Source organism: Ovis canadensis, chromosome 2 (genome assembly GCF_042477335.2).
Source record: "Ovis canadensis isolate MfBH-ARS-UI-01 breed Bighorn chromosome 2, ARS-UI_OviCan_v2, whole genome shotgun sequence".
Classification (NCBI taxonomy): Eukaryota; Metazoa; Chordata; class Mammalia; order Artiodactyla; family Bovidae; genus Ovis; species Ovis canadensis.
In genome coordinates, this window is record NC_091246.1 from 203,812,497 (window position 1) to 203,830,281 (window position 17,785).

A 17,785-nucleotide genomic window follows, 5' to 3' on the forward strand; every position below is an offset into this window, starting at 1 on the left:
GGGTGTGTGATTGTGTGAGTGTGTGTGTGTGTGTGTGTGTGTGTGTGTGAGAGAGAGAGAGAGAGAGAGAGAGAGACAGAGAGAGACAGAGAGAGACAGAGAGGGACGGGCGAGAAGATGGACTTGTGGTTACGTGTGTGACATCAGACAGACCCGCACTCAAGTCCCAGCTCCACCATTCCCAGGTGTGTGGCCTTGGGCAATCCTCAGTCTTCTCCCCTGCAGAATGAGGACAGTCGGAATAGCTGCTTCCAGGAGATTTCAGTGTGAAAGGGCACACAGAGAGCCCAGTGCCTGACAAGAGGAAGCCCCCACTTCATACAAGCTGCTGTTACTTTCCAGTGGTCTTCAGGCTCCCTGAGGATGAGGACTATGTGTATCACTGCATCTTGCGACTAGCAAAATCCCTGAGACATAGTAGGTCCTAAACGAATATTTGTCAAATGATGTTATAAGATACTTATGATTTCCCTCAAATCTTCTAACTGATGCTAAGAGAGAGAAATGGGGAGTGGGGTGGGGGCGACATGGTGATAAGGAAGGGGGAGAGCGAGGTAGCTGCTTCCTTCTTCAGAATCTACCTGGCAGTGACACCAGGCTCAAAATGAAACGGTAAGTTCAACAAATAGTGACGTCCAGAGAGAGGGTTATGCAAGACAAAAGAATTAGAGTCATAGTGTTCAAAGGGGAAGAGATATGGAGTGGAGCAAGTAAATATAGAGTGTAAAATTGTCATTGACTTGACTTGAGTAGATAAATGTCTACAGGTTCTGTCCAACAAAGCGTCTCCTTTTGTACTTCTAAGACACTTCTTTTACCAACTGCATATTCCGTGAATCTTGACCTGGTGTCACATTCCCTAGAACACATGACAGGTAAGAAATAGTAAAGCTTCCAGGAATCTTTCACTAAGCAAGTCTCTTATAACAAGAAGGCACATGTATAGATAAGGCAGAGCTAACTTTTAACCTTTGCCTCAACTGGCTAAAGGTGACAGCATAAGCATTGAGAAGGCTCATCTACTCCACTAGCCGAGTCCTTTCCTACCATGAAAATGTTGGTAATGTGGGAAATGATAATGATGATCACTAGATACACAAGTATAATAAATGCAAGAGGAGGGGGCTAGAATGATCCATGTGACAATGAATTCATATAAGAGACATTGAGAATATTCAAAGCATCCTTGAGTGTTTTCAGTAGTTAGCCTTCCCTTTAGATTTACAGAGTGGCACTTTATATCTTAATGTAATAAAAGAGATAAACGTATAGAGCTGTTCAGAAACCCTTTAAAGGGCATAGTTTATGAGAAAGTGGGTCTGTAGTTTACTAACTATGAGATTTTGAGCAGGTTATATCATCCCTATGCCTCTCTTTCTTCATCTGTAAAGTATAAATTATAATATGCTTACCCATAGTGTATATAGTAACAATTGATCATAAATTCTGATCCTGGCCCTGTTCTAAATTTGCTCTTTTGGTAAACATTTACTCCTCACACTCCTATGAGTAAAGTGCTATATTTGCCTGCTTTAAAGTTAAGAAACTTCAAGAGACAAGGAAGTTATATACTACATAACTGTAACCTGAGTTACTCGTGGAGTAGTAACAAGATTTAAGCTTACTCTGTGTAAGGCCTTTTACTGCGGATACTATATAACTGTAGCTGTGAACAATAGAGTACAGGTTCTTGGATGTTTAATTCACCTTAGTCACTGGAGTTTTGGCTCTTTTCATTCTTTTGTTTCCACTCATACCTCCATTCCAAAAGTCCTTCACTGTTAAAATAATTTTATAAGTATATAACAAATACAAGAGGAGAAGGGTGTAGAATGATCCATGTGCAATGGATTAGAGTTAGAGATATTGGTATGAACTAATGTTTAGTTTAATATAGATGCAGATGTTTACATATAGATTTATTTATAGATATCTGTGTGTACGTGGGTTAGGACACATATCTTCTTGCTCTGTCAGCTGAGAGCACATAAAAGCAATGACACCCCAAGAACAATAAGTACTCCTCTCACTTGTGTCTTGGTTTCTAATACTGTTCTTCAACAAAAGGAAACAAAGCTCTTTGGAGAAATTGATGCTTCTAGGACTGGGGCAGGAAACACACAGCTGTGCCTGGAACACTGTAGCATGAGAAAGAAGGAAGTGCAAACCAACCAACCAACAAACAAGCGACCACACAATGATGGCGGTGTGTCAAAGGGATTCAGGAGCCAATGGGATAAGCCCCCAGTAATTAAAGCTAGAACAATTTGAGCTATATAATAAAAGAAGTACTAGTGGATTATATACCAAAGTATAAAGTAAATATCTGTGAGTACATATAAACTATAAATGATTGAATAAATAAACGGGAAAGAATAGACAAACCTCTCATGCAGAATTATGTACAGTTTATGTAGCCACTCCACCCTCAAGTTGGCAGAGTCTAACTCTCCACTTCTTAAGTATGGGCTGTGCATAATGACTTTCTTCCAAAGAGCACAGTATGGAAATTGAGAAGAAAAGAGCAACTTTATGGTGAAGACCATGAAAAATAGTACATCAAGCCAGGGGATCAAAGTTAACACCCATAGTTGTAAGTCATTTTGATAATACATACCCATTATTTGATGTAATGCAAATGACATGTTGCCTCTGTGATCTTCTTCCACAAAACCCATAACCCAGGTCAACCATGAGAAAAACAGCAGACAAATCACAGTTGAGAGACATCCTACAAAATACTTGGCCTACAAAATACTTCTCAAAACTGTCAAGGTCATCAAAACACAGGTAAGTCTGAGAAATTGTCACAATCAAATGGAACCTAAGATGAATGATGACTAAACATAATGTGGTGTCCTAGACGGAATCTTGGAGCAGACAAATGACATTAAACAAGAGATAGATAAGAAAATCAGAATAGACTATGAACTTTAGTTAACAGTAATAAATTAATCACTAATATGTCAAAATGTGTCTTACAGGTGTAAGACACTATCATAGGAGACTGGTTGTGCGGTACACTCTGGACTATCGTTGCAATGATTATGTAAATCTTAAGTGTTAGTCATTCAGTCACGTCCCACCCTTTGCAGCCCCATGGACGATAGCCTGCCAGTTCCTCTGTCCGTGGAATTTTCCAGGCAAGAATACTGGAGTGGGTAGCCATTCCCTTCTCCAGGGGATCTTCTGGACCCAGGGATCAAACTCGAGTCTCCTGCATTGCAGGCAGATTCTTTACTGTCTGTAAATCTAAACCTGTTCTAAAATAACAAGGTTGTTTAAAAAAGTAAGTGAATCTGTCATTGCTTATAATATGCAAATTTAGGGAACTGTAGAGTCAGAAATTAGAGTTGGAAATAACCTGTGAGATCAAAGGAAAGGACAAAACCCCACTGAACAACCAAAATAGAGTCCTGCTATTATTTTTGCAGTCTATTAAAAATATCATCATAATAATAATTTGATACAGGTTCTATCCTGTCAACCTTCAAGCAAAATTTCCAAGTCTTGGATAAAAATATATATGTAGATGTAGAATAGGATCCAGAGAATTGTGTGCTTCAATATACTATATATCACCTAATTACAATCACAAACAAATCTTTCATCTAACAATTCTCAAACTGTGTTAGGGAGACCCCAGTACCTTTTAAGGAGTCTCCAATGTCAAAACTATTTTCATAATAATATTAAGATGATATTTACCCTTTTCTCTCTTATTCTTTCACAAGTGTATGGTTTAGTTTTCCAGAGATTACAGAATGTAATCTGTAATCCATTAACCAAAAGGTTAATGGAGAAGCAGTTGTGAGAATCCAACCACTTCCTATTAAGCTAGAAATCAGACAAATTGCAAACATGTAAAATAATACCATCCTTATCACTTCCTTTGTTTTGGGTAGTATAGCTATTTTTCATAAAATATAGGAAAAGGGGTACGTCAAGACTGTAGATTTTAACCCTGCTTATTTAACTTATATGCAGAAACGCTGCATGAGAAACGCTGGGCTGAAAGAAGCACAAGCTGGAATCAAGATTGCCGGGAGAAATATCAATAACCTTAGATATGCAGATGACACCACCCTTATGGCAGAAAGTGAAAAGGAACTAAAAAGCCTCTTGACAAAAGTGAAGGAGGAGAGTGAAAAAGTTGGCTTAAAGCTCAACATTCAGAAAACTAAGATCACGGCATCCAGTCCCATCACTTCATGGGAAATAGATGGAGAAACAGTGGAAGCAGTGTCAGACTTTATTTGTGGGGGCTCCAAAATCACTGCAGATGGTGATTGCCACCATGAAATTAAAAGACGCTTACTCCTTGGAAGGAAAGTTATGACCAATCTAGATAGCACATTCAAAAGCAGAGATATTACCTTGTCAACAAAGGTCCATCTAGTCAAGGCTATGGTTTTTCCAGTGGTCATGTATGGATGTGAGAGTTGGACTGTGAAGAAAGCTGAGTGCCGAAGAATTGATTCTTTTGAACTGTGGTATTGGAGAAGACTCTTGAGAGTCCCTTGGACTGCAAGGAGATGCAACCAGTCCATCCTAAAGGAGATCAGTCCTGGGTGTTCATTGGAAGGACTGATGCTGAAGCTGAAACTGCAATACTTTGGCCACCTCATGTGAAAAGTTGACTCATTGGAAAAGACCCTGATGCTGGGAGGGATTGGGGGCAGGAGGAGAAGTGGATGACAGAGGATGAGATGGCTGGATGGCATCACTGACTCGATGGACATGGGTTTGGGTGGACTCCGAGAGTTGGTGATGGACAGGGAGGCCTGGCGTGCTGTGATTCATGAGGTCGCAAAGAGTCGGACACAACTGAGCGGCTGAACTGAACTGACTAAACTGATGTTGACATAATTGTTATTATTGATATGTAATTGTTAAAGTACTACATCGTTTTAAAATTCCTCTTAATTCATACATATGATAAATATTGATGGAAATTACCTATATAAGCAAAAACTCTTTGAAATCTTTAGTAAGTTTTGAGTGTAGAAAGCTTGAGAACTGGAGATGGAGAACTACTATACCAATCATAGTGACCAGTTTGCTCTTTCAGCTTTGGGACACTTGTCACTCTGCTGTCACCTAGTATCTCAACCTCTCCAGTGTTTTAAGAATTCCTCACCTTCTGAGTTTATAGAAGTGGAAGTGCCACATACTCATGTTTCCAGCCTCCGTTGCAGCTAGATCAGAAGCAATTACCTTAGGTCCTATCAAACTACCTGAACACATTGAGCCTTAGAATCTGGAGAAAGTGAGGCTGGGGCCAGACACAACTTTATAACGGAAGCAGAAGTGGCAAGGAGATAAAGTCCTAGAAGCAGTAGCTTTAATGCCCCTCGTTAGTCCACCATAAGTTGTGTCAACAGCACATATTGCTGTAGAATCCTGTATTTCGGCAGCAGTGGTGTCTTCACCTGAACAATCTACTTATGTGAATCTGGCTATTATTCCTGGTTATCTTGTCCTGACACTGACTCTCCAGCTGGGATCTCTGTTCTATGAGCTGCACAGTATGCTTTAAATAATATTCCTTTTCAACTTCAAACATCCAAAGATGCTTAATGCTTACAATTAATAACTCTGACTATTCTACCAAAAACTGGTTTTTTAGTTAACTTCAATCCTGACCTCTTTCAACATCAGCCTTTCTGAAGTTCCATAAGTGAACCAAGATTAATTAAAGGAAAGAAAAAGCAAAATAAACTTACCCTTTACTTTATCTACTATAGAAAATAAGTAACTACACAAATAAATTTAAATGTTTACCATTTTGAAAGATGAAAATAACTTTTGGCCTTCTACTCTAAACTTTTACCTACATTTTGGAATTATGATCCAACTTTCAACCAGCACAGTATAAGATTTTCATGTGTTACTTCCCAGTTATGTAATTTCTATAAAACAAGCAAGAGGCTCTGAAGAGAATGACTTATGACACCATGCCATGTGCTTAGTTCATTATAAGTCATTTCAAGGACCTCCAGTCATTCTGAGCCAATCAAAACAGAAATGTTCTAACACATTTGAGAGTATCTTGTTTTATAGAGTGCTTAAGAAAGGCAAGAAAAGCACACTAGATTTCAAATGTACCAAATTATCCAGAAAGGATTTTGAAACTGGTTCCTGTTAGGTTACTTTTCTTTATTATTTAATGTGGTATATAAAATATAATGCTTTTCTGTTTGAGCTCCTAGGACCTGGAATGGTTCTGCCTTTTAAAATTTGGCAAGCAAATTATAAAACATTTTTATTCCGCTCATTTTCTTGCTAGATTTCAAAAGTGAGAAGTACAAAGACAAGTTAGGCTCTACAGATCTCCCAATTTCATGCTAACTCAGATTAAGAGGGGCTTAAATTAATTTTGACTAGGAAAAGCATTTTCTACAATTGAAATACTACCTTAGATTAAGGATCCTTTGAAGCAGTGTCTCGAAATAATTTAGCAAAAACATATGGGCGCAGTAATCCATTACTTTTTCCCTCTCATGCTCTTTGTCCAGGTTTGAGTTTAGGGGTCTTGGATCTGAATATTTCCACATTTCACTTCTCAGAGGAAATGTCTGTTTACAGGAGAAGTCAACAGAAAAACATTCATCAGCACACCTTATCTTGAGAATAAGTCGAGGCACTGAAACACAGGCAGATGTAATGACCAATGATAACCTACTTCTCACAAACCTAATTTGGGGGTGCATCTTTTAAAATAAGAGGTTTTTGAGGTTGTATTTGGGAGAAGCTGCAGAGACAAACTCATTTGTCTTTATTTCTTCCTGTCTCTTACCTAGGGTGTATTTTTTTCTCTGCTTGCTAAGAACAGGAAATTGCAGAACAAAGATTTGATCAGTTCTCATCACTTCAATGAGACTTGCTCAGTTTAACTTTGGCCAAGAGCACCTATATATTTGCCCAAATAAATTACACAATGCATCAAAATAGATTAGTTTTATGTAGTTTTAAATTATCTTTTAATCTTCCAAGCCTGGAGTTCTTCTCACTATTAAAAGACTATCTCTGAGAAGGTTGCCCTTTCAAAGTAAAAATAGGCAATACCTTTGAGACATTTTCCATTACTGGTTGACCTAGAAAAATCCCCTTCTTGCAGCTCAGTCCTGAGCAGGTATAAGAAGCTTCCCAGCCAGTCATGCATGTGAACATGGCCCAGGATAGACTAGTATTAATAGCACCTGAAGTCTGGACAGCATTTTAGAGTGAATAGAGAGCTTTCACACACAATATTTTGTCTGAGCTTCAAAAACCCTGCATTTACTGTAAGCAAGGCTAGAACTGTTCCATGTTACAAGTGAGAATGGACTCTGAGAGTGACTTTCCCAAGTGAGGTGAGGGCTCAGCCTAGAACTGCAGACTGTAGACCTGTCTGGGCCACCCCTGAGAGAGAGGACGATCCAGAGAGCAAAATCATCTGACTATTGTTCTCTCCTCTCCCACTCGTGTCGTTTACTGAAACATTACAGGAAGCCCAACAACAAAGCAACCATGAACAATGGAGAGGAAAGGAGAGCCCAAAGGCCAGATGGCAAGGCAGGCTGAGCCCCCGGAGGATGCAGCGCCAGGAGCCCTGGTGTCACCTCAAGCTTAGTGTTCACTTCTCCCCAACTGGCCTGGCCATGTTTATTCCCTGGATTGCCTGAGGTTATTTTGGGTGAGAATTAGGAAAATCAGGAATGATTTATCACCTAAAGAAATAAGATTTAGCACAGAAACTAAGAATTCCAAACCAACAGCCAAGGTTTGAGAAAGAAATTTAAGAGAAAGGAATGTACCTACTTTTAAAAGCTGAAATTTCTGTGGTGAGACTACCTAAGTACACAGGATTTAAGCTTTGTAGTGAAATGACAGGAATGTTCTAAATAAAGCATGGCAATACTTCTTCATGCAAAATGCTAAGTATATATCATTTCATTTAATTCTTACCACCTGCCTTGAGGTCACCATTATTATTCTTGGTTTTCATGTGAGGCAGCTCAGGCTCAGAGAAGTTGAATGACTGGCTTAAGGTCATACAGCTAGAAATGCAGACAAAATCTGAACTCAGATGACAAATCCAATGTCCTGCTCAGTATACTGCACTACATCCCAAGTAGTATGTTACTTGTTCTCATTTTTTATTTCCCTTTGTGTCCCATCTTCGTGACTCATTATATTATACAGATGAGTTTTTAAAAAATATTTTATTTTCCTTGTTTATTAGCTGGAAAAATTTTTATTAAGAGACATTTACAATCATCCATTCTTTGGTTGCCTGCAAGTACAACAAAGTTTATTAGGAAAAGTCAGAATAAATTAAATCTGTAACAGCTTACAAAATAATGAGTTTGTATTACTATAGCAAAAATCTACTTACCTGGTATCTAACTTCTAAGAAACAGGAAGTATGCAAACAACTCTTCTGAGGAGCAGAATAGATGTTACAACAAGCATTCATATGTGAGAAGATTCACTTTGGTGGTGATTATGTCTTTTATGTGTACTCTGTAATTATTTGGGAAGTTATAAGACTTCAATGATAGGATACTGCAGAAGCTTTCCCTCTGATCTTCCAGTGACTGACTTCTCTTCCACTTCCAGTTCTCACCTGTCCATTGCTGCACCCTGTTCTTTACAGCACTTTTTATAATAATTAATAATTAGGGATTTATTTGCTTACTGCCTGTCTTCCCCATGAGACTGTAAACTCCCAACAGACAGGAATCGTGACTGCTTTATTCAGCAGTGTTTCCCCAGCACCTATCATGGTGCCTGGAACATAGTAGCAATTCAATAAATATTGATTCAATGGATGGATAGATGGATGGATGGACGATGGATGGATGAATGGATGGGCAGACGTGTGAATATTCCCAGTTGCCAAAGATTTGAGGAATAGGCAAGTTGGTAATCTGGCCCAGGGAAGGCTGGATAACTTCTTCATCCTTTCCCTAAAAATAGGCCTGAGAGCTGGTGGTAAGAAACTTTGAGGCCAGTATACTGGGGTGGAGAGGAAACGGAAGTCAATATACTAAGCATTTGCCAGGTGCACAGCAATGGGCTCAATACAGATTATCTCATTTCACATAAAAGTACTGCATGAGAAAGGAATTTTTTTCTATTTTACAAATGAAAAAAGTGAGACTCAGATTGGTGAGATTACCCAAGGTCATTAAACAGAATACAGAGAGCCAGAATATGGACATTGATTTATCATATGTCAAAGACCATACATTTTTCCTTCTCAAACAAATTTGCTTTCTTTAAAACATTTTTTAATTGGCCTGTAACTTACATATAAGAATTGATCCTATTTTAAGTGTATAGCTTGATAAAATCTAAATATATATATACATCCTGCAACCATCATCCAGATAAATAACATAATCCAACTTGAATATTAATAAACATTAATTTATTTAAATAATAGTTCCTCATTCTAAGATTGCTTTTCTCTTCATGTGGGTATTAAAATTTATTACATTTTATGATAATAACTGTAAGAGTGTATGATACTTGCAAATTGTTAGCAAATGTTCAACTACATGTAAAGTTCATAACACTAAATCATTTCCCTGCCATCACTAACCACATTTTTCTTTTGGGTTGTATCAGTTCAGTTCAGTTCAGTCACTCAGTCGTGTCCGACTCTTTGCGACCCCATGAATCGCAGAACGCCAGGCCTCCCTGTCCATCACCAACTCCCGGAGTTCACTCAGACTCACGTCCATCGAGTCAGTGATGCCATCCAGCCATCTCATCCTCTGTCGTCCCCTTCTCCTCCTGCCCCCAATCTCTCCCAGCATCAGAGTCTTTTCCAATGAGTCAACTCTTCACATGAGGTAGCCAAAGTACCAGAGTTTCAGCTTCAGCATCATTCCCTCCAAAGAAATCCCAGGGCTGATCTCCTTCAGAATGGACAGGTTGGATCTCCTTGCAGTCCAAGGGACTCTCAAGAGTCTTCTCTAACACCACAGTTCAAAAGCATCAATTCTTCGGCACTCAGATTTCTTCAGTCTAACTCTCACATCCATACATGACCACTGGAAAAGCCATAGCCTTGACTAGACAGACCTTTGTTGGCAAAATAATATCTCTGCTTTTCAACATGCGATCTAGGTTGGTCATAACTTTTCTCCCAAGGAGTAAGTGTCTTTTAATTTCATGGCTGCAATCACCATTTGCAGTGATTCTGGAGCCCTATATGGGGCTGAATTTTATTGCTACATGACACCCAAGTGGGAAAGCCACTGCTTCACACCATTCTCTAAAACTTGGGACCAGAATTTTCACTCTTTTATTCAAGAACAAGCCCAATGTTCTCATCAACATCCTATTTATTAATATAGCAAGAATGTTTGGTGAGTTCATGATAGTGATACATTATTATTAACTAAAGTCCATGATTTATTCATTTCTCCTTGGTATTTAGATGATGTCCTTTTTCCAGTATCCTATCCAGGGGATAAGGCAATGGCACCCCACTCCAATACTCTTGCCTGGAAAATCCCGTGGGCAGAGGAGCCTGGAAGGCTGCAGTCCATGGGGTCACTGAGTGTCGGACATGACTGAGAGACTTCACTTTCACTTTTCACTTTCATGCATTGGAGAAGGAAATGGCAACCCACTCCAGTGTTCTTGCCTGGGGAATCCCAGGGATGGGGGAGCCTGGTGAGCTGCCATCTATGGGGTCGCACAGAGTCAGACACGACTGAAGTGACTTAGCAGCAGCAGCAGCATCCTATCCAGGATACATACCATTATGTCTCATTAAGCTCCTCTTTGAGTGACTATTTCTCTGTTTCTCAGGGTTTTCCTGTTTTTGATAACCTTGATAGTTTTAAGAAATACAGGCCATGTATTTTTTATAATGTCCCTATATTGGAATTTGTCTGTTTTTCTAATGGTTGAACTGCAGTTATAGGTTTGGGAAAGACCACAGAGGAAAAGTGTTATTTTTATCATATCATATCAAGGGAATATACAACCCACATGATTTATGACCATTGATATATTGGCTTGGTCACCTGGCTGAGGTAGTGTTGATCAGGTGGTTTCACTTTAAAGTTTCTCTTCTCTCCCTTCCCTATTCTGCACTGTGCTCTGTGGAAGGGAGTTATGAGCAACCAACATTTAAAGGTGGAGTATCTACACAAATTACTTGGAATTCTCCTGCATGGATGATTTCTCTCTTCTTCATTTATTAATTATTCAAGTATTTATTATCAATATGGACTTATGGATATTTATATGTTGTATTTTAATTCAATACTACTTTTTTTGCTCAAATTGTTCCAGCTTTTTTTGGTTGGCTCCTATATCACTTTGACACACTCCCATTGCAAGTCTTTTTTTTTTTTTTAAGTATTTCCTTACTTTCCAGCACTATAAGATGCACCAGGCTCATCTTGTATGTTTCCCAGAGTCAGTAAGTGCTAACTTCAAAAATATGATTTTAAATATATATGATTTATACCTCAACTAAGGACCTTAACTCAGGACAGGTCAAAGTCAGCTAGGAATCACTAGTTTACTAGTGTGTATGTGTACAACCATCACCACACCCAAACTGTGTGGCTGGTTAGTAAAGATCTGTGCATATACTCCCACCACAAAACTACTGGCATTCTTGCTTGGTTCCAAGATTCAGACAGCCTATTATCTTCATTCCTCCTTAAACATCATTTTGAGTGTTATAACAGACAGTTTAATTGCAGATGAGAGAAAACAAACCCAAACATTTTAGCTCCAAATCATCAGTAGTATTGTATGAGGAAGAGATTCTGATGATATAGACATTGCTTGTCAAACCAATGAGTGCATACCCCAAGTTACCCAATGTCTGGCCAAGGAACAGACAAAATTAAAGTGGTAAAGTACTGAGTCATCACATTTCTTTTATATCTGGGGCAGTGGGCAAGCAGTTGTTATTAAAGCTAATGGGAAAAATCCATATTTTCAAATTAAATCCAAGTCTGATGATATATAAAAGCTTTACTTGAAAGTAAATGAAACATACATATGGTTTTGTGTTGGTGGAGCTGTCTTCAAGCTACATTTCCATATTTGGAGCCTCCTCTGTCACTACTGGTGATTTGATGCAACATTTAAGAAATGTTGATATGGTTTCCTGATTGAAACTGGAATAATAGTAAACCTTCCCTAATTGGTGAATAGTTCCTTAGCAAACTTAAAATGGTTTTGTTCTGTTGTTTTGTTCTGTGAGAGGTAGGGAGAGCATGTGTTGGTAGTGTCATGACAAGGTTCAAGAGTTTGGGTTTGAGTTCCATTTTCCAATGCCAACTAAATACCAGATAGACATGAATTATTATTATGTCCAAGAATGTAGTGTTGCAAGAGGTAGTATTTTATAACAATATTATAAATTATCAAAGAAATATATATTTGACAGAGATTTATGGTTTGGAAATTGCTGGCTTTTCTTTTTAGTTCATTAAACTAGACATCAGCTAAACATCTTTTGACATGACCTATAATAACTGGGCAAATAAAATATGTGAATTTCATTTCTATCAATATATACAATGTATCGTTATTAGATATTCTCATTTCAACTACAGTTCAGTTCAGTCGCACAGTTGTGTCTGACGCCTTGCAACCCCATGAATCGCAGCATGCCAGGCCTCCCTGTTCATCACCAACTCCCAGAGTTCACTCAAACTCATGTCCATTGAGTTAGTGATGCCATCCAAACATCTCATCCTCTGTCGTCCCTTTCTCCTCCTGCCCCCAATCCCTCCCAGCATCAGGGTCTTTTCCAATGAGTCAACTCTTCACATGAGGTGGCCAAAGTATTGGAGTTTCAGCTTTAGCATCAGTCCTTCCAAAGAACACCCAGGACTGATCTCCTCCAGGATGGACTGGTTGGATCTCCTTGCAGTCCAAGGGACTCCCAAGAGTCTTCTCCAACACCACAATTCAAAAGCATAAATTCTTTGGCACTCAGCTTTCTTCACAGTCTAACTCTCACATCCATACATGAACACTGGAAAAACCATAGCCTTGACTAGACGGACCTTTGTTGGTGAAGTAATATCTCTGCTTTTCAATATGATATCTAGGTTGGTCATAACTTTCCTTCCAAGGAGTAAGCGTCTTTTAATTTCATGGCTGCAATCACCATCTGCAGTGATTTGGGGGCCTAAAAAAATAAAGTCTGACACTGTTTTCACTGTTTCCCCATCTATTTCCCATGAAGTGATGGGACCGGATGCTATGATCTTCGTTTTCTGAATGTTGAGCTTTAAGCCAACTTTTTCACTCTCCTCTTTCACTTTCATCAAGAGGCTTTTTAGTTCCTCTTCACTTTCTGCCATAAGGGTGGTGTCATCTGCATATCTGAGGTTATTGATATTTCTCCTGGCAATCTTGATTCCAGCTTGTGCTTCTTCCAGAACAGTGTTTCTCATGATGTACTCTGCATATAAGTTAAATAAGCAGGGTGACAATATACAGCCTTGATGCACTCCTTTTCCTATTTGGAACCAGTCTGTTCCATGTCCAGTTCTAAATGTTGCTTCCTGACCTGCATATAGATTTCTCAAGAGACAGGTCAGGTGGTCTGGTATTCCCATCTCTTTCAGAATTTCCCACACTTTATTGTGATCCACATAGTCAAAGGCTTTGGCATAGTCAATAAAGCAGAAATAGATGTTTTTCTGGAACTCTCTTGCTTTTTTGATGATCCAGCAATTGTTGGCAATTTGATCTCTGGTTCCTCTGCCTTTTCTAAAACCAGCTTGAACATCTGGAAGTTCGCAGTTCATGTATTGCTGAATTCTGGCTTGGAGAATTTTGAGCATTACTTTACTAGCATGTGAGATGAGTGCAACTGTGCGGTAGTTTGAGCATTCTTTGGCATTGCCTTTCTTTGGGATTGGAATGAAAACTGACCTTTTCCATTCCTATGGCCACTGATGAGTTTTCCAAATTTGCTGGCATATTGAGGGCAGCACTTTCACAGCATCATCTTTCAGGATTTGAAATAGCTCAACTGGAATTCCATCACCTCCACTAGCTTTGTTCGTAGTGATGCTTCCTAAGGCCCACTTGACTTCACATGCCAGGATGTCTGGCTTAGGTGAGTGATCACACCATCATGATTATCTTGGTTGTGAAGATCTGTTTTGTACAGTTCTTTTGTGTATTCTTGCCACCTCTTCTTAATATCTTCTGCTTCTGTTAGGTCCATACCATTTCTGTCCTTATCGAGCCCATCTTTGCATGAAATGTTCCCTTGGTATCTCTAATTTTCTTGAAGAGATCTCTAGTCTTTCCCATTCTGTTGTTTTCCCCTATTTCTTTGCATTGATCGCTGAGGAAGGCTTTCTTATCTCTCTTTGCTATTCTTTGGAACTCTGCATTCAGGTGCTTAAATCTTTCCTTTCCTCCTTTGCTTTTTGCTTCTCTTCTTTCCACAGCTATTTGTAAGGCCTCCGCAGACAGCCATTTTGCTTTTCTGCCTTTCTTTTCCATTTCAACTTACTGTTACTCCAAAGTTTACTGTGGTTGACAAATGCTATATGAGTCAGCCTAATATCTGTTTAGAAGAAAATATCTATTTAAAGGGGGAAAAATGTCATTAATAGGTAACATTTTTTGATCAATAAATAGGGGAAAGTACGAAAAAAAACTTTTTTCCAATCCTTGATAAAGGAGTTAAATGCTTTCTGGGTAAAGGATGAAATTTTTTTAAAAAATCAAGAAAGACTTCCTGTAGGTGATTACAATGATAGTGGGAATTGTGCATTGTTAAAACTAAGGTCCGTCTAGTCAAGGCTATGGTTTTTCCTGTGGTCATGTATGGATGTGAGAGTTGGACTGTGAAGAAGGCTGAGTGCTGAAGAATTGATGCTTTTGAACTGTGGTGTTGGAGAAGACTCTTGAGAGTCCCTTGGACTGCAAGGAGATGCAACCAGTCCATCCTAAAGATCAGCCCTATGTGTTCATTGGAAGGACTGATACTGAAGCTGAAACTGCAATACTTTGGCCACCTCATGTGAAGAGTTGACTCATTGGAAAAGACCCTGATGCTCAGAGGGATTGGGGGCAGGAGGAGAAGGGGATGACAGAGGATGAGATGGCTGGATGGCACCACCGACTCGATGGATATGAGTTTGAGTGAACTCTGGGTGCTGGTGATGGACAGGGAGGCCTGGCGTGCTGCGATTCATGGGGTTGCAAAGAGTCGGACATGACTGAGCGACTGAACTGAAGTGAACTGAAAACATTCACCAAGTGAGTTTCAAGTTTTCTTAAAAGAATATAATGAAGGTAGATAAATTTATCATAATGAAAGCACACTGAGGTCAAAGGTTTATAGACAGAACATTATGACACAATAATCATGAAGTCAGTGTCACAGGTTAATCTCTTGCTCTTCTCTTTCAATGACAATATCAAACCAGTTAGTTATAGAAGATGAGTCTTTGCTTTAATTGCTCTTATGTGATATAGGAAATTCATTTCTAGTTTAAAATACATGAGTTTAATGGCACATCTATTTCACAAAAACTTGACATAGATTCTCAACTTAAATGAATGAACACAAATTGGTTTTCAAAAAGATACCGGTAAGCACGCATCATTTTCAAGTATATCATTTAGTGACTATCTACCCTTCCAGCATATATTCACCTTTCCCCATATCTCCTATTAATTGCCATGTCTCAGTAGTATTTATTTGGTCAGTTCACTTATATTACCAGCCAGTCATAAAATAAAATTAGAGTAAATCAAGTGTTCCAAACTGGAAGACCTGCAAGGTAAATGCAACCTACAGATTTATTTGCTTTGAGCCACCCAGTATTAAGGGGCTGCCCTGATGGCTCAGTTGGTGAAGAATCTGCCTCTAATGCAAGAGACCCAGGTTTGATCCCTGGGTTGGGAAGATCCCCTGGAGAAGGGAATGGCTACCCACTCCAGTGTTCTTGCCTGGAGAAGTCCATGAACAGAAGCCTGGTAGGCTACAGTCCCTGGGGTCACAAAGAGTCACTAATGCTTTCATTTTCACCCAGTATTAAAGAGACCTAGAAATACTACAATTTTAGAAATCTAAAGTTTTAGATTTCTGAGTTTCTCCTGACAAATAAACACTGACCTAAATCTTTCAACACTGACCTGAATTTCATGTGAGTAGAATCTGCTGGAGCAAAGGATTACAATGCCTCCTTTAGGCAAACCCACCATTTTCTATTGCTTACACCCAGCTAGTTGCACTCAATAAATACACCCACCTAGATGCTTGTTTTAATATTGTTTTACTTGTCTGGCCCCTGTAGGCTTGTGAATATGTCACCCCTCAATTAGACTGATGTGGGTGGTAGTGGTGGTGGTAGTGTGCATATGTGGTTATGAAATAAGCATTCAACCAAGATGGTTTAGCAAACAGTCTCAACTCATGTGACTTAAGAGATTATGATTTGTGTTAATTCATTCCTTTAACATTAATTTATGCACTACCAAATAGTAAAATAATCTTTTAGGGATAAACAAAATAGATTCCTAATTATAAATATCATGAAAAGAGAACTTCCTGTATCCACAAAGCTGTACACTAATCCCACAAGACCTTTATCCCTACTCTGCTCTCTTTCCTCTTGAGTTTTTTTCCTCCCCAAATGTATCACAGAAAAATCATAATCTATTTTTTTAAAGAAGATTTATTTTGGATTAAGTGATTTCATGATGCAACATGGTTTTAAACAAAAATAGAGATCAGTATGAAAATAAAACAAGTTGTACACATAAAATATCTTTCCCTCAAAGCATTTCAGAATCATAAAAAAATACAACACAAAAGTCAGGGGTTCAGGTAAGGATAAGAATACAGACTTTCCAGAAAACAAACAAGTCTACATTTCAGAGTCCCAGGCTCCATTTAAGACCACCCATGATTCATTTCTAGGATGTCAACAGTCTGTATTATTTGCTTGGAGAAAAAAAAGATGAAATTTAAATATAAGGTAAAATGAGAGCTGTATAATCTCAATGTCAATAGCAAATACTTCCCATTATTGTTCTCTATTAAAAGTAACATTGAATAAATATGAGGCTTAAATCAACTCAACAAAAATAGAAACATAGCTATTAATTGTGACATGGTATAATAGACACAATGGGTGGAATTTGTGAAAAGAAATTTGAAGGCTTAAAAAAATACACCATCTGTGCTCCACTGAAATCTTGGACATAAATGTGGCTTTTTTTCTTTTTACAGAGCCTAAATATTAAAAAGTAATCATTATTATAAAATTAGATTAATACTTTCAGTAAGAGGCAAGAGAGATGCATGTATCTTTATTCATTTACTTTGGAATGCCTGCATCCCTATTATAAAAACATGTGATAATATGCACCTTCCAACATATTAACAGCCTCAATTTTTACTTATGATACCATATAAAGAAAAATAGGTTGTAATACCATCTTTTAGAGCATTAAGGTCCTAAAGGAACATTCAGTTTTGTGTGTTTCCTGGTTAGTCCTTCCAAGGTATTTCTTGAACATTATCCATCCTTTCTTATAGAAGGTGATGGTAACCAGAAGTTTACTGATTCCTTAACTGCATCAGTAATATTTGATTCAGCTTAAATCATACACCTTACCTATCAACATTGCTCAGGGTTGTAATATCCTAAAAGAAAATTGGATAGAAAGATAACACCTGCCCAAGGCCATTCCACATAAAAATTTCATGTATAAGTTTAATTTTCCTATGTTTCCCAGAAACCATACAACTAGGGCCTTCCAGTTCTGCTGA

General features: G+C 38.5%; 1 long non-coding RNA gene across 1 annotated transcript; it reads left to right on the forward strand.

Moving 5' to 3' along the window:
• LOC138434060 (uncharacterized) lies at positions 1 to 4,974 on the forward strand. The gene is made up of 3 exons (XR_011254626.1): positions 1 to 417; positions 2,686 to 2,790; positions 3,988 to 4,974. It is a non-coding gene; the product is annotated as an uncharacterized lncRNA (long non-coding RNA).
• The last annotated feature ends 12,811 nt before the right edge of the window (positions 4,975 to 17,785 follow it).